General features: G+C 50.2%; 1 long non-coding RNA gene across 2 annotated transcripts; it reads right to left on the bottom strand.

Moving 5' to 3' along the window:
- Nucleotides 1–199: 199 nt before the first annotated feature.
- On the bottom strand, nucleotides 200–11,128 carry LOC122682108. 2 transcript variants are annotated; one of them, XR_006337211.1, is made up of 5 exons: nucleotides 11,052–11,128; nucleotides 9,274–9,379; nucleotides 8,880–9,069; nucleotides 6,440–6,553; nucleotides 200–1,068 (listed from the first exon to the last, which is right to left on the bottom strand). It is a non-coding gene; the product is annotated as an uncharacterized LOC122682108 (long non-coding RNA). The 2 variants fall into 2 exon arrangements; XR_006337210.1 differs by having other exon boundaries at nucleotides 8,880–9,379.
- Between the last annotated feature and the right edge of the window lie 5,658 nt (nucleotides 11,129–16,786).

Below are 16,786 nucleotides of genomic sequence, written 5' to 3'. Positions count from 1 at the left end.
TGAGGCTTTGCTCCAGTTCCTCCAAAGGGTGTGGACGTGGGGAGTGGGGCGTCCAGTTGGTACAAGAGGACCAAGAGGAGCAACCAGCAGACCCTTCGGCCCCATCAGCTGGACTCCAGGGAGCCGGACAGGGGAGAGTTTACACGTGGCCTGTGGAGGCAGGTTTGTGTTTCGTTTCTGAGTAGCAGAGGGTGGTGTCTCCTTCAGCCCTGGGGTGGGCAGGGCGGGGGCAGCCAGGTCAGTTACCTGCCCTCCATGACGTCACACTCTTTCCTCCCTTTGGTGGTTCCAGAGTCACTGTTCATGGGGTGGCTTCCTCCCTCTGTTTGCTTGACCGAGGGGGGCTGCAGGCACTTGTACCTGGTGGAATCCAACTGCGAGGCCCACCCATCCACACCGCTCCTGCTCACCTTCCAGTCCAGGTGTGGTGGGTGTGCTTTACCAGTCCAAGAATCCCTCATCTAGAACCTTCCCCTGACCATAGTGTGCTATGCCTCAACTAGCACACTTCTAAAGGGGCTCTGTGACTCTGGGGTACCCAGTGCTATGGGGAGAGGATTCCTGCTGAGCCTGGGCCACCATCCCCTGCAAGTTCTGGGCTCAGTGTCGGAACCCCACAGGCCCTGGGGGAGACTTGCTCTTGTTTGGGGCGCGGTTCTCTATAAAGTCTGCATGATGTTCCCTGAGGGATCAGTCTCCCTGCTGCCCCAGAGATGGGGGCTGGGGCCTGACTGTAGACAGCTGCAGAGCCAGCCGATCAGGCACTGAGAAGAGAGACATAGCACAGAGCCTCCTCGCAGCCATCTCGTTGGTTCTCTGCCCCCCAAGGCTTGCCTCCAAACCAGAGAAGGAAACTCAGGCTCTCACGGGCTGCCTGGCCTGGAAGAGCCAGAACACAAGAGAATCAGCCCTTCAAGAAGCCTCGTCATTCCCTCTGAGCATGGTGCCCACCCTTATCGCCTACCACATGGATCACATGGACCACAGCCACCAGGAAATCCCTCAGTCATCATGCTGATATCCCAAGGACCACACGTATAAAGGAGAGATGTCACAGCTCTTCAGGTCCTGAGAAAAAGAAGACCAAGGTATTACAGGATGAACTGTGTACCCCCCAAGAAAGATCTGTCGTCGTTCTAACCTCCAGCACCTGTGAATGTGGCCTGATTTAGAAACAGGGTCATTGCAGAGGGAATTAGTTAAATTAGGATGAAGTCATACTGGAGTTGGGGGCGGGGAGACTTAATCCAATATGACTGGTGTCCTTGTAAGAGACACAGGGAGGAGACGGCCAGGTGGAGACACAGACACATGGGGAAGAAGTCGTGTGATGAGGCAGAAATCGGAGTGATGTATCCACAAGCTTCCCTGGTGGATTGATGGTAAAGATTCTGCTTGCCAATGCAGGAGACATAGGTTCAATCCCTAGGTCAGGGAGATTCTCTAGCGGAGGAAATGGCAACCCATTCCAGTATTCTTGCTGGATTATCCCATGGACGGAGGAGTCTGGTGGGCTAGAGTTCATGGGATTGCAAAGAGTCAGACACAACTGAGTGACTAAACAGCAGCAATCTATAAGCCAAGGATGCTGAGAATCGCCAGCAAATCACCAGAAGCTGGGAATAGACAAGGCAGGATTCCACCCTGCAGGCTGCAGAGGGACCACAGCCCCGCCGACACCTGGATTGCCCTGGGAGAAGACCAACTCCTGTAGCTTAAGTCACCCGGCTTATGGTCCTTGGTTACAGCCGTGCCAGAGCCAAGCGAAGTCTGGAGTAGATTTCACTGCCTCCTCTCCCTGCTCAGAAAACACTCTCTTCTGAGCATTTGTCTTTCACTGGTCTTGATCCAGGCTGTGTTCACATGAGACCAGGTCATGTGGCTCATTCACCTCCAAAGATGTCTCCAATCACCCAGATGTTGAGCCCGATGTAGACTAAACACCAGGATGCTCAGCCAAGTCCTCCCCGCTTAAATCCTAATGTTTTGGCATCTCGGTCATTGCTGCAGGCAAGGCATCTACCCTTGAAGAAACCCACGTCCCTTGTTGTGATCAGATGCCGCCGCAGTCGAGCGGAGCAGCCAGACTCTTCTGTCTGCCAGCTTTGTCTCAGCCCCACCAGGACCGCATTCCCGTCTGACTGCTGTGCATGACGCAGCACACCCCTGCGGCCCAGACATGATCCTGATTTTTTGTTCTAATTTCTGATCATAAAATGAATCTGAGCGCCATCTTCCATGACAGTTTGTCAACAAAAATGCCTATCAAAAAGGATGGGCTCCCTTTGGTCTAGACCCCAATTCAATATATCCGGTTTGACTCTTCTGAAACTTCTTTTTTTTTTGGCTGTGCTGAGTCTTTGTTGCTTTACACAGGCTTCTCTAGTTGTGGGCTTCCGTGGTGGCTCAGACAGTAAAGAATCTATCCGCAGTGTGGGAGACCTGGATTTGATCCCTGAGTGGAAAGATCCCCTGGAGAAGGGAATGGCTACCCACTCCAGGATTCTTGCCTGGAGAATTCCACAGACAGAGGAGCCTGGCGGGCACCAGTCCCTGGGGTGGCAGAGTCGGACGCGACTGAGCAACTTTCGCTCCTTCACTCCTCTCTAGTTGTGGTCATTGCAGTGTGTGGGGTTCTCATTGTGGCTTCTCTTGTTTCAGAGCACAGGCTATAAGGCACGTGGGCTTCAGTAGTTGTGGCCTATGGGCTTAGTTGCCCTGCAGCATGTGAGATCCTCCCAGACTGGGAATTGAACCTGTGCCCCCTGTATTAGCAGACAGATTCTTATCCATCCTTCTTCTGAAGGGACAGCCTTCTTCTGAAACCTTAATTCTCACTTTAATTTGTTGGTCTGTGTTAATCAGTAGCCAGGCTGTAGGGAGGCTGGTCAGTACTGTCAAAGGGAATGACCTGGAGGAGCAGAGCAGGTCATGCCATGGCCGAACAGCTGAACCTTCAGAAAGACCAGAAGTCTGGGTTCTAAAGGTTTTCAGGGCTCTCCTGGCCCTGGTGCCCACTGTGCACTGGCAGAGGAAATGGGCACATCCATACTTAGATCTGGTGGACTTCAGTTCTTTGATGGAATAAAAATTCAAGAGATTCAGATCAACGCTGTGTGCTGTTGGTGGGAATGTACATTGACATGCCACTATAGGAAGCAGCCATGAAGATTCCTCTAAAAGTTTGAAATAGAACTGTCATAAGATCCAGCAGTTCCACGTTTGGCCATTTATCTGAAGGATGTGAAATCTCTATCTGGAAGAGATATCTGCACCTCTGTGTTCACTGTAGCATTTTGCACAGGATCTAGGTTTGGAAACACCTGAAGGGCCCATCGGATGAACGGGTAAGAAAGTGTGGCATGTGTGTATACAACGAAACGTTATTCACCATCAAAAAGAAAGGAAATGCAACAACACAGATAGACAGAGAACATGATGCTAACTCAGAGAGAGAAAGACAAATACTGTATGATTTCACTTCTATGTGGAATCTTAAAAAAAAAACTCAGTCTCTTAGATACAGAGCACAAATTGATGGTTGTCAGATGTGGGGGTGGTGAAAATGGGTGAAGGAGGTCAAAAGGTACAAACTTCCAGTTATAAAGTAAATGAATCTTGAGTATATAATGTACAACATGGTGACTATAAACTCTTAAGATTTCTTTAAAGAGAGGGAGAGACTCAAATCAAAATCTGAAGACACACATCCTCCAGACAATGAGAACACAAATACATTTAAATTTCCAGAAGACTATTTAATGCTTTTTGTTACTTAACTTAGACAATGCTTACTCCAAGTTTATGTCCGTGTGTTTAACGCCCCATAAAACTACTTCTACTTAAAACGTTGATGTACAGATTCTTTTTTATCCTTTTGTGCTGGTCAATACACAAGTAGTTAGGTTTTATAAACTAACTGACATCTCAGGAACCTCAGTTGGTGGGATTTTTTTCCTACCTCCAGTATTATATTCACCAACTAACCACAGCTATGTTTTATTTGAAAAATAAAAATGAGACAACATTTCTGCCCATCTCAATCGACACTGCCCGGAGCCTCCCCATCCCAATCCCCTGGATTCAGACGACCTGAGTAATTTGGTTGGCACTTGTGGGCTTGTAATGGAGCAGAAATGTCCAGTCAAAGGACATTTGAGAATGGGAGTGGACAGCATCGAGGAGTCCATCACCCTGGACCGTCTCAAACTTGACATTTAATCTATGGAAATCAACCTCCTTGTGGGTGTCTAAATGACCTCATAAATGTCACCACATTTCCAGGGTCAAGATGAGGCTGGCAAACCTGGCTACAAGATGCTGAAATACATCACAGCAATGACCATCCAGACGGCCTCAGTCTAAATGAGCAACCTCGGAAATGAAGCAAAACATAATCAGGCCGAGGACTCAGAATGGATGCTGTCACAAGCACAGCTCATCCAAGACAAATTAGAAACTCTGATGCTTGAGTTTCAAGAAAATGACATGATCAAAAGAAGTAAAGCTAGTGGAAAACACATCTCTTGCTCTTATGTGTTCAAACACACTCAAGTACCCACCCAGTGGACCCTGGGCTCATCCACAGCATGGGACAAGGTGTGTCTGAGAATTTAGAGCTTTGTAGATTTTAGATCATGCATATATTATGTATTACATAACCCTCCTGCTAAGGTCAGGGGCTTCCCTGATGGCTCAGACAGTAAAGAATCCATCTGCAAAGTGGGAGACCCAAGTTTGATCCCTGGTTTGGGAAGATCCCCTGGAGAAGGAAATGACAGCCCACTCCAGTATTCTTGCCTGGAGAATAATATGGACTGTGGAGCCTGCTGGGCTATAGTCCATGGGTTCACAAAGAGTCAGACACGACTGAGCGACTAACTCACTTTCACTTTCTGGTACGATCTAGGGCAGCCCCACCAAATGAAATCCACTTGTATTTTTGTTGTAAAATGTATGAATGCTCAGATCGAAAGGAATCAAGACTCTAAGGATTCTTGGTTCAGATTTTGCTACCAAATGAACTTTGCTGTCAAATGAGTATTTCTGGACCTGGAAGTGTTTTGGAGTTTGGAATTGGTAAGTCATCTGTCTTGGACATAAAATATTGTCACCACTTCCCAGATGAGGTTACAACAGGCTGTGACTCCAGCCCAGACGTGTTTTCCTCTCCTTCTCCCTCCTGTTTCTCTCAATCTCTCTCTCTCTCTCTCCGATGAGGCCGGCTACCATGTCATGAGATGCCTGGTGGAGATGATCGCATGACAAGAAAGTGAGGGAAGCCACAGTCCAATAGCTCATACAGCCTTAAGCCTACGGCCCACGAGGAGCTGAGTCCTGCCAGCAATCCCATGAGCAAGCCTGGACCCGATCCTTCCCTGTGGAGCCTTGTGATGGCCACAGCCTGTGAGAGACCCTGACCCAGAGGACCCAGATAGGCTGTACCCAGGCTCCTGACCCCCAGAAGCTGGGAGGTCACAAATGGTGTTTTAAACCACTCAGTTTGAAGGTACTTTGTTACACAGCAGCAGATAACACCATTTGTGTGGTTTTTGGAAATAGCTCATCAATAAAAGCTGTTTCCTCTGCTTAAAAAAAAAAAAAAAATGACTTGGTCATGTTGGTGTATGGCAGAAACCGACACAATATTGTAAAGCAATTATCCTTCAAAAAATACAGAAAAAAATGACTTGGAGCAAAGTGACATGAAAAGGAAGACGTTATTGAGACACACTACAACGTGGAAGAACTTTACAAACATGATGCAAGTGAAAAGAGCCAAACACAGAAAAGAGCCAATCCCATTTGTACAAAACGTCCAGATTAGGCAAATAAACAGAGAATGAAAGTAGAGCTGTGGCTACCGGAGTCTGGAGGGAGGGGGCTTGAGGACTGCCAGCTAATGGGTACAGGGTTTCCTTTCGGGGCAATAAAGAAGCTTTGGGACTAGACAGAGGCAATGATGGTACAACATGGTGGATACATGAAACAACACTGAGCTATACTCTCTAAAATGGTTCTTTTTGCGTAATGTGAATTCAGCTTAATTTTTCTTAAATGACTGAAAGTTATGTTAAGTTGTCAATTCTGGGTGACGTGCGTGAAATTACTCTTTTATATATATTTTTATATACCCGACATATATAACACGGAGACAGATATTTCCCACGGCAGAGGGCAAGCTGAGTACAACCAGCCCTCAAGCCGCCAGTTTGCCACGTCAGATCTCAGTCATCCATGGCGGCCATGTGGTCACTGCCGCTGTTGGCCATCTCCGCCCCATGGACCTGTTTAGTGGGATCTTTCCCAGCCTCAGGAAAACAGTTCTGGTGGGATCAGAGATAAAAATAAATCTGCAGGATGCTGGGCCAAAGAAGCCAGATACAGAAGAGAACGTGCAGTATGATTCCATTTATATAAAGTACAAAAACAGACAAACCGGATGGATGCTGAGAGAAGTCAGCATAGCATCTTTTCAGGGCTGGGACAGGCAACGGGGAGGGGGTGGTCACAATCCAGGTCTCAGTCTGGGTGCCAGTGACACAGGCATGTTCTGTTGGTGAAAACACATCGGGCTTAGCACTTTGATGCATGTGCATTCCTATCAGACTCCTCTGTCCATGGGATTCTCCAGGCAAAAATACTGGAGTGGATATCCATTCCCTTCTCCAGGGGATCTTCCCAACCCAGGGATCAAACATAGGTCTCCCAAACTGCAGGCAGATTCTTTACCATCTGAGCCACCAGGGAAGCATGTATTATGATAGACTTCAGTATTAAAAAGTTTAAAAGTAAATAATAAATGCATAAATCCATTGGATACATTTAATCTCCTGCCAAACTTTTGAAACCCTGGCCAGGGGCTTGGCTTCAGGTGGCAAGTCCCAAGACGGGCAGGTTTGTGGCTCCAGCCCTCCAGGCCCTGGGATGTTGTTCAGATGCCATTTAAGGAAATCAACACTCAGGAGTTGGATGGAAAATGCTTATTACAACTTCTCTCTTGTGCAAACAGGAGTGTGCTGTATCCCCTGCTCAGGGTCCTCTCTGCACTGGATCTTAGCCAGAAGGCCAAGAAGGGCAGAGTCCCCTCTGGAGATCAAGAGCTAAGTGCCTGCAATTTATCATTTCAGCCCCGCCCAGCACAGGGAGCGGAGGGTCCAAAGCCAGCCTCACAGACCCTGAGATGTGGGATATGAAGCGACGGACTGGGACATTACCAGCCCAGACCAAACTGTTCCTGGGCTTAGAGTTAGGAAAATAAACGTGGTCTCACAGAGGGCAAACACGTCTCTAATTTCTTCGGAAAGAATCCAAATGCATAGGACTGTTACTAAGTCCTTGGAGAAGCTGCTGCCCCCCACCTCCCCGCCTCAGGCTTGCAGGCACCTAGGAGGGAGCCCACAAAAGGCTATGAAAGGCCAGTGACTGGCCCCCCTTTCAGATGCCCCCTGTCAATCCCAAGCGAGGCCTAGCATGCCTGACCCTGTGAAGAGATCTTACCACTTCAGCCCAGGCCCACCCTGACATGCAGGGTGGGTACCCTCAGGGTTGGGGGAGAGGCAATTATCAGGTTCCCCTTGGAGGCCCCGCACACACGCACACTCACACACCAGGTGGGCAGCTCCCGCAAAGCAGGGCAGGGAGCCTGCCGATTCCTAGACTCTCCAGATGCTTCACAACCCACGCTCTGCTCCAATCCCCACGGAGCACCTCAAATCCCCAACCCTGGGCTGGCAGAGCAGGGGGCGTCCGTTCACCCTGTTGGTATCAGCCAGTCTGCCTCCTACGAAGAGGCACCTCCTGCTTCCTGGCGACAGTGGGGGCCTGACATTTAACACTGAGGATGTCTCTGAACCGGGCCTCGACAAACAGCAGTCGCTTCTGAATCCACTCCTCCGAAAGGTCACCAGCCAGACACCCACAGAAAAGCCAGCCGCCACTGCCACCCATCTGGGGGCCCTTGCCCCCCGTCGTCTTTCTCCACCTCCGTCTCCTCCCCCACCTGTCTGGCTTGTAGAGCCCAGCACAGGCGGGAGGGCACCAGCCAGGGTGCCCCCCTGCCAGGATTGTCACCCTCTTGACTTCTGCCCTCCCCTCCACCCACAGCCTCTGGAGGTGGCAGCAAAAGACGCTTGTGCCCTCTCCTGGGGACCAGGAGGCCCCTGGGGTCAGACAGGGGGGCTTCCCTACCAGGCTCTTTGCCTTCACCTGGAGATGCTGGGGCCCCTGGGCCAGGCGATGGCCCAACGCCGTGAGGAGGAAATTGTTCATGAAAACACAGCAAGTGCGGATCCCTGCTGCTTTCTCCCTTCGCCACAGAAACGCAGAGCAGCTGTCACAAGCCCAGCTCCATTCCGGCAGTCTGTGAGCCTCAGCCACTGGGCCACACAGTTCAAAGCGCGGGCCCCAGGGCTAGAAGGCTGGATTGCGACCCCCACCATTCCCCCATCCGGCTTCCCTGGTGGCTCAGTCAGTAACAAATCTGCCTGCAAGGAGAATCACGTGGACACGGGAGCCTGGCAGGCTACAGCCCATGGGGTCGCAAGATTCAGACACGACTTATGGATTAAACCACCACCAACTCCTCCGTCATGCTTCAGGGGGAGGGAGGGACAGAAGTCATCCAAGACAAGGCATCACAGCCAGCCCCCCACCCACAAGGGGGAGGAAAGTTCTTCTCCCAGACGTGGGCCAGGACAGCTGAATACAAGGGATCAGCTGCTTTTCCTGGGGAGAGAAATCCAAAGGCTCCTTCCATGATCAGCACTCATTTTTTGTTTTCCTTCGATGAGAAAATGGAACCAAATCCTGGCTGCAGCTGACGACTCTGCCTCCCTACCCTCCAGCCACGCTGTGACACCTCCGGGCCGAGTGCTCACCACATTCATTTGTTCTTCCTTTCTTCATTCATCAGTATGTACTTGGCTGAGCACCTACTCTGTGCCAGGGCTGCGCTGAGCCAGGCCCGGTGTCCAGCCCCTTGGGGCTGACGGTCTCGTGAAGATGTCACCCCAACAGCCACAGATCCAGAGGGAGAACCGGCCAGCTGGGACAAGGGCTTTGAGGCACCTGAGAAGGTCACAGTGATGCAGGGAATTTGGCCAGGAGAGAGGGACTGGGGCAGAGGGAGGGGGTGGAAGTGGGGCTCAGCTGGGTGCTCCAGAGAGACGGGGGCTTGCACGCCACCCCTGCCCGCACCCGTGCCAGCACCCGGGCCAGCACCCGGGCCAGCTCCCATTCCCACTGCTCAGAGGCTGGCCACGGAGCACTCACCTGCGGGCCCAGAGTCCACATCCAGCAGGTGCAGGAGGCCTGCTCCTTGGTGGCTGGCTCTAGGCAAGAGCTTGGCATCTCTGTGCCCCAGTTTCCCCGTCCAAGGCTGCAGAGGAGAGGGTAGAGCTGCAATGTCTCAAACAGCCAGGTCTGCTGACCCTGAACTCTTGCTTCGGAGGATATCATGCTCTCTGAGGACCTCAAAGTCTCTGATTGGCCCACAGGGAATTTACCAACTCTGGAAATGTTGGCTCCAGCTGACCATGCTGGAGCACCAACCAAGGAGGGTGTCAGACAACCAGAGGGGGCACCTTCCCCTAGAGGTCGGGAGCTGCCTCTGGGGCCAAATTCTGGTGCTAGAATCCTGATCTACTCCTTTGTGCTGCGTGACCTTTGGCAAATTACCTAACTCCTTTGGGCCTCCATCTTGCTGAGAAATGGGAATAATAGTAATAGTAATACCTACCTTATGGGGTTACTGTGGAAAGTAAAAGGATTAATAACATGTGATCAGCACAGTATGTTAGTAACTATTGGGTCCTTGAGGGGGTGACTCTTCAGAGGGGGGCAAACACTCTGCCCTTTGGAGGGGACAGCGGGCAGGCACTGATCAACCAGATCCAACCCCTCAGCCATCCACTTGTCTTCATCCCAGAAACCACTTTTGACCAAGCATCCTGCTAAGAGCTCATTTTAGCTACATTTTCTCAGTTAATATATCTCTAAATGTGCTCTCATCTGAAAGTCTCAATTTTTTATGGTTTTCTTTTCAAACTATGAGAAGCGATGCATACTCACCTATGGTAAAAAAGAAAGAAAAAAAAGAAAGTAAATGCAGAATAAATGCAGAAAAAATGCAGAAAGAGGAACAAAGATCCCTCCACTGCAGTTGGCACAGAGTAGGGGTGGAATCCTCCCTCTCCAGGTGTGACTCTCGGAGCCTGGGACGCATCCCAGCTTCCCACAGACACACCCAATGCCCGAGACATCACGCTTCCTAGAGCCGTCCAAAGTGACGGTCCTGGGAGCATCCATTCATTCTTCACACCTGGAAAACCTCCATCTGCCATTGCTTCACTCTCTGGTTCATGCGGCTAGCTAAGGCCATCACACCTGGGTCTGAATCCTGTGACCCTGGGACCTGGGACCTTTCCTCATCCATAAAATGGAGCTGCTGAAGGAACCAATAAGGCAAACTCTGCAGAGCCCTTGACACAGCTCCTGGCATACAGTAAGTGCTCAATAAACAGCACCAATGTCATTGCTAGTGGCCATGTGATGGGACAGGGGCAGTGTTATCAAGGCCAACCACCACCAGGGAGGTCCCACTCAAGCCCACCTGAAAACTAGTTGGGGGGGCACCCAGCATCCACTGCTCATCTCATCTGCAGACAGAGAGCTGGGCGTTCATCCTCCACTCCCTCCGCCTTGGCTGGGGGCTGCTCTGGGGTGGGGGGGAGGCATGAACTCCTCGGCACTTGGTGAGTGCTGAGAGGGAGTGGACAGGACACCCAGCTGGAACCACTGGGACGTCTCCCAGGACACCCAGCCCCACTAAGCCTGGGCAGCCTGCACATCTCAGAAGAGGGGCTCACAGTAGTGACCACCTCTCGGGGCTGCTGTGCGGTCAGGGAGAGAAGAGTCTGGCACATAGTCAGCATTCATACTTGTTTTGTCTGTCTGAACGTGTAGATTTCTTTTCGGTTCAAATCCAAGGTGGAAAAGGCTGCTCACCAAAACAGAATTCAAAAGAGGTTCCTACCTTTCACCATCCTTACCTGGGAGAAGGAATGTCAGCAGGGGATTAAAGAGCAGCCTTGTCGGGTGCTGTCACCGGGGACTGTTTGCAACAAGAAGGAAAAGTAGCAAAAGTGGGAAAGAAAGAAAAAAAAAAAAAACGCCCCCAGGTCCCAGGCTGGGAATGCACGTGCCCATGCCGCCCCCTTCTGGGCGGATATGGAGTTGCAAGAGTAGAGCGCCCAAGGCTGAAGGCTGCCAGGGTCCCTGAGGAGTGAAGCTGCAGAGCTGAGGTCCCAAGCACCTACCCTGCGGAGCTCTGGGGCCTCTTTAGGGCCACCTAACGCTTTAAAGAGGAGAGGGATGGCTCGATGGATGAGACAGGGTGCTCGGGGCCACCTAACGCTTTAAGGAGGAGAGGGATGGCTCGATGCATGAGACAGGGTGCTCGGGGCTGGTGTACTGGGATGACCCAGAGGGATGGGATGAGGAGGGAGGCGGGAGGGGGGTTCAGGATGGGGAACACATGTACACCCGTGGCAGATTCATGTCAATATATGGCAAAACCACTACAATATTGTAAAGTAATTAGCCTACAATTAAAATAAATAAATTCATTAAAAAAAAGAGAGAGGGAGGGACTGACTGGCTGGGGAGCACTGACGGAAGGGATCCTGGCAAAGGATCGCCCCAAATCAGAAACGAGTATAAGTGGTACCTGGGTTGAACAGGCCTGGCCAATGGGTCCCCAGAAATGCCAACCTCCCTTTCGTGGTATCTGGCCTCTGGGAGCTGCTCCCCCAAGGCCACGAGTGGGGCAAATGGGGTGCAAATTTTAATGAGACATCCCCAAAACACAGTGTTCAAGATAAATTTTAAAAATTTTTTTAAATTTTAAAAATTCAAAATTTCCATAATGAAAAAAAAACCTGGAAAATTTTAAATGAAAACAGAATCGGTATTTCTGATTTTTCCTTTTGCTTCAGGCACCAATGTGGCTCAGCACAACCCTGTTACTTCTTTCTCTTTAAAGCTTTGATATTTTGTTCATCATGGATTTTTGCATTAATTTTGATTTTTTGCAAATTGCGTGAAAATACCATATATCTTGTTTACTGCTTCTGGCATCTCCTTGAATTTTGCCCCAGAAGTGAACATGGCACTTGGCTTACCCTATTCCTGGCCCTGCCTGGCTCCCCCCGAGCTCCTGGGCCCTGTGGCCCCTGTCCTTGGACCCTGCAGGCAGGCAGACCTGGTGGAGTCCCATGTGGTTTCTTATCATCTGGGCCACTTGGGGTAAACGGCTCAACCTCTCTGATCCTCAGCTTCCTCATCTGCTACAGAGGATCACAGTTGTTGCTGCAACACAGGCTGTTGGGAGGATTCAGTGAGCTATTCTCGGGCATGTAGCAGTGAACCCTGAGCCAGCATCTTCACAAAGGCCTGTGACCGCCTTTGTTTCTGCAGTACTTGATTCAGAACCTAGCAGTGATTTAGAGGGATGTATACATGCAGCCTATTAGCAGAAGGACTAACATTCCTCCTACCAAAGATGCTTATGGAGAAGGCAAAACCCTGGGCAAACACTGCTGCCTTTCCCAACAAGCCACTAACCATGCATCCTTTCTGAATGAATCCTGTCCCTTCCAAATCCCCTAATACCTGGCCTCAGGGAAACAAGAGTCCACAGATCACCCCCGGCTCCACCCTCTCTCACTGGGAAGCCTGGGACAATGACATTCACTCTTGGACCCTTGGTTGCCTCTTTTGTCCAATGGGAATGCTGGTCATGTCCCCTAAGGTCCCAGGAACAAGTGTTTGAAGAATCCTTGGAAACACAATATATACTAACTAATATTACCTTCAGTAGAAGAATCGTAATTGACGGTGCTGGAAGAGGGCAGGGGTCAGGGCAGATCTGTGCCCTTAGACATGTGACCTCACATCTCCCAGCCTCAGTTACCTAGTCTGTGAAATGGAATGATGACCATGACCGCATGACATGTTCATTGATGAGATTAAGTGACATGACGCACATAGAAAGTTGTACTCTCTGCCTGGCCCATGGAGGGGCTGCCCTGCCGCCCCGCCCTGTCCGCAGGAGGAGAAAGACCCCAGGGGAACTGGTGGGAGAACTGAGTCCAGGCCTCTCTCCTCCTTGGTAGCTCAGCTCCCCCACCACTCCCCGAACCACCAAGCACCACCGCATCATTGAAACATGAGATTCATCCCATTAGTTTTCCCATGGTCAGCTGTCATTTCATGTAATTTCTAGCAACAGGAACCAATCTCATGGGACTCCCCACATGCTCTTGGTGGTTTATGATCCCTACAGATAGAATGATAGCTTTATGATGTATAATTGGCCACATATAAGCCCACATTTTATTTTTATTTATCATTATTGCTAATTATATGAGCAAACTCTTGTCACTTAGGGGAGCACATAAATTATATCTCAATCATTTGTGCAGGGCTGATTTCCAAAGAAAAGAGAGTCAGTGGGTCCATCTAATATATAGATTTTATATATCTAAATTATACAGACACAGACACACATACATACATACATGCTCACATAAATATATATATGTGTGTATACATATATAGATACACATGTTTATATTTTTTCACACCACCTTCAATCTCCCAGAATTTAAGAGCACATTTTCAAAGGAAGACTGTCAAGGGTAGGCAGTTTGCTGAGTCAGCTTGGCTAGGCTACTGTCTCCAGTGATTCAGTCAAACAGTGATTCAGGTGTTGCTGATAAGGTACTTTGCAGATGTGGTCTTAGCCCACAGTTAGTTGTCTTGAAGCAAAGGGGGTTGTCCCAGATGACCTGGGTGGGCCTGGTCCCATCAGTTGAAAGGTCTTAAGAGCAGGACTGGGGTTCCCTGGGGAAGAGGAAATCCTGCCCGTGAACAGCAGCCTGAGTCAGTGCCTGGGAATTCCAGCCCTTCCTGAAGACACGTCCCACAATTCCAGGCCAGCTCAGCCAGCCACACAGGCACCTAAGCCAGCTCCCCTCCCTGACATTCACCTGCCGCTGGTTCACTCTCTGGTTGAACCCCGACTGAGACAAGGATCTGGAGAAGGACAACTCACACGGCAGGCCAGGTGCCCCTGAGCTGGCATCGGGTGTAAACTCAGCACATGGAAGTGTTTCTTGACACACCCGCTCAAAGAACCCGAGAGGGTATAATCTGTCACAGCCGGGCCCCAGACTGAAGCAGAGTCACGGCCACCACATCCTGCCAGTCACGGCAGACCAGGGCTAGGTCCAGTTCAAGGACGGGAAAGCACCCCGCCCGTGGACAGGAGGAGGAGTGTGCACACGGAAGGAGTGAGCAGGAGGAGTTGTGGGAAGCTCTGAGGGCTGCAGGATGGCCCCCAAATAGTGAGGCTCCTAGTCCCAGAACCTGTGTCTCTGTACCCTTAGCGGACAAAAGGGATTTTGCGGGTGTGATTAAATTAAGAATCTTAAAATGGGGAGATGATCCTGGATTATCCAACTGGACCCTAAATGGGGAGGGGGAGGAGCCCAGGAAGGGGGAGGAGAGGGGAAGAGAGAGGGTAGGACTCAGAGCCCCCTGTCTTGTCCCCTTTCCCCATATCAGCTCAGAGCTCCTGCCACCCAGACCCTCTTTGCACAACAGGGAAGCTCCCAGCCCTCCCCCAGGTCAGGCCTGGCTCACACTGGTCCCCAGTGACTCCACTGGGATCCCAGGTGGTCACAGGCAACGAGGCCAACACCCCTTACCTGCCTCCCACAAATTTTCCACTTTGCATGCTAAACTGACGACTCTTCCCCAACTCCTGCCTGACACTCCCTCCCCTCCCAAACATAATGCCTTGGCTTTCAGTACAATTTCAGTCATGTTAATGGAAAAAAAATACCCTGAACGTATGCTTCTAATAACCAGCCATGCATTTCTGCTCACCAGCCCATAGGGGAATGGATCTTGCTCATTCACAGTCCCCAGTGAGATCTGGGGTAATGTGTCCTGAACCTAATTCTCAGACTATAATGGTAGGGAGAACCCATTTGGGGGCCACATTTTGAGTTAATGATATATACTCATTTAGTGAATGGACAGCTAAAAGCAAAAATGCAGCAGCTAGAAGATTACTATCAAATTCTACTCTTTTTTTTTTTTTTTTTTGCTTTAATTTTAAGTTCCATGTATCACAAGAGTTCTGAAAGTTCTCAAAATTACATAAAATCCATACACGAAGTTTGATTTCCAAACTAGGTCAATCTAGGGAAAAAAGAGGATGTTGCCTTTGTTTAATTATCAAAGAATGTATTGAAAAGAAAAATGTATTCTTTCTGCTCAACACTCTTTGTTTCAGCAAACTGCATCTCATACTCCTGCGATCTGTGAATCCACAATCAAGTGTTAGTCATGGTACCCCACCTCCAGCAGATGTACTGAGCTGTGAATCAGGCTGGCCAATGAGAAGCCTCCATTCTGCTGGACATGTGACCCAAACAGACCAATCAGGGTCTTCCCTGGGACTTTATGCTAAGTGAGGAAATTCTTTCTCAAGCTGTGAAGACCACATAAGCTGGAGCTTCCTCGCACCATTGTCCCCTGATACATGGACGGACCCAACTGTAAGAAAAGAGAGGGACATATGAGAAAAAAGAAAAAGCAGAGTTTAGTGGAGATGTGAGAGGAAGAGAAAGAACCTGGTGGGATCACTTGATCCCTGGAGCCCCTCAACCCAGTGGTTGAGGCCACTGGGTTTCATGAGCCCAACAATGTCCAATTTAGGGTATGCAGTTTGAGTTGATTTTCTATCCTTTACACCCAAATATGTCCTGAGTGATACAGAGAATTTCTGCCATTCAGTCATTCATTCACTCACTCAACCAAAAACGAAAGACACTGTCCCAATCTTGAGGGTTGAGCAGAGACAGCAGTCATTATACAGACTGGCCCAGAGAGCTGGTCCCCTGATGGGGTGATGAGGCCACCAAGGAGAAACTGGGGTTTTCAGGGCATGTGCCAAGGAGGGCCCACCCCAGTGGGGAACGTGGGTACCCTCCCCCAGAAATGACCCAGAAATGACCACAGCTCCTGAACTCTCCGCTATTGTTTCAGAGGGTTTCTTTTTTGAGTTCTAAAGTCATCACGGATACCAGCTCCTCTGGGGGAAATAAACATTGTCACTCACGTCTCTGGAGGGAAGCCTCTGCTTCCTCCTGTGCAGAGATAAACACGTTCCTCGCTGCACAGAGGCCGGGGTGGAGGGGGTGCAGACAAGCCCCTGAAACAATGTGTGGAGGGAGCCACGTTCTCCTCACCCCACCCCACCCCTCAAGGCCTGACTGCTCAGCCTCCCAGGAGGATGCATGGGAGGCTCGCAGGCCAGAGGCCCAGGCCCAGCTCCCCTCTGGGGCTTAAAATTCCCCCCACCTCATGCAGGGTCACACACAGAACACCTTCCTGGGAAGGTGTGTTGCCAGCCCCACCGCAGTCTCACCAGAGGTAACAAACAAAGACATGTGCCCACAAGCAGACACACACATACCCACAGGTAAACACACATGCACACACCAACATGCATGCACATAGAGTCACAAATACATACACACACACATGCACACAGGTGCGCACACACAGTATACTCACAGATACATACAGATGCAGGCACGCACAGACACCTGTGCAATCATAGACATGCACGTGTGGACATGTGCACACACACGGACTCACAGATACACGCACACACCTGGAGACACATGCCTGCATAGACATTCACACACAG

Source organism: Cervus elaphus, chromosome 23 (genome assembly GCF_910594005.1).
Source record: "Cervus elaphus chromosome 23, mCerEla1.1, whole genome shotgun sequence".
In the NCBI taxonomy this organism is placed as follows: Eukaryota; Metazoa; Chordata; class Mammalia; order Artiodactyla; family Cervidae; genus Cervus; species Cervus elaphus.
The sequence above is the reverse complement of the archived record's forward strand: the minus strand, read 5'-3'. Positions and strand labels throughout refer to the sequence as shown.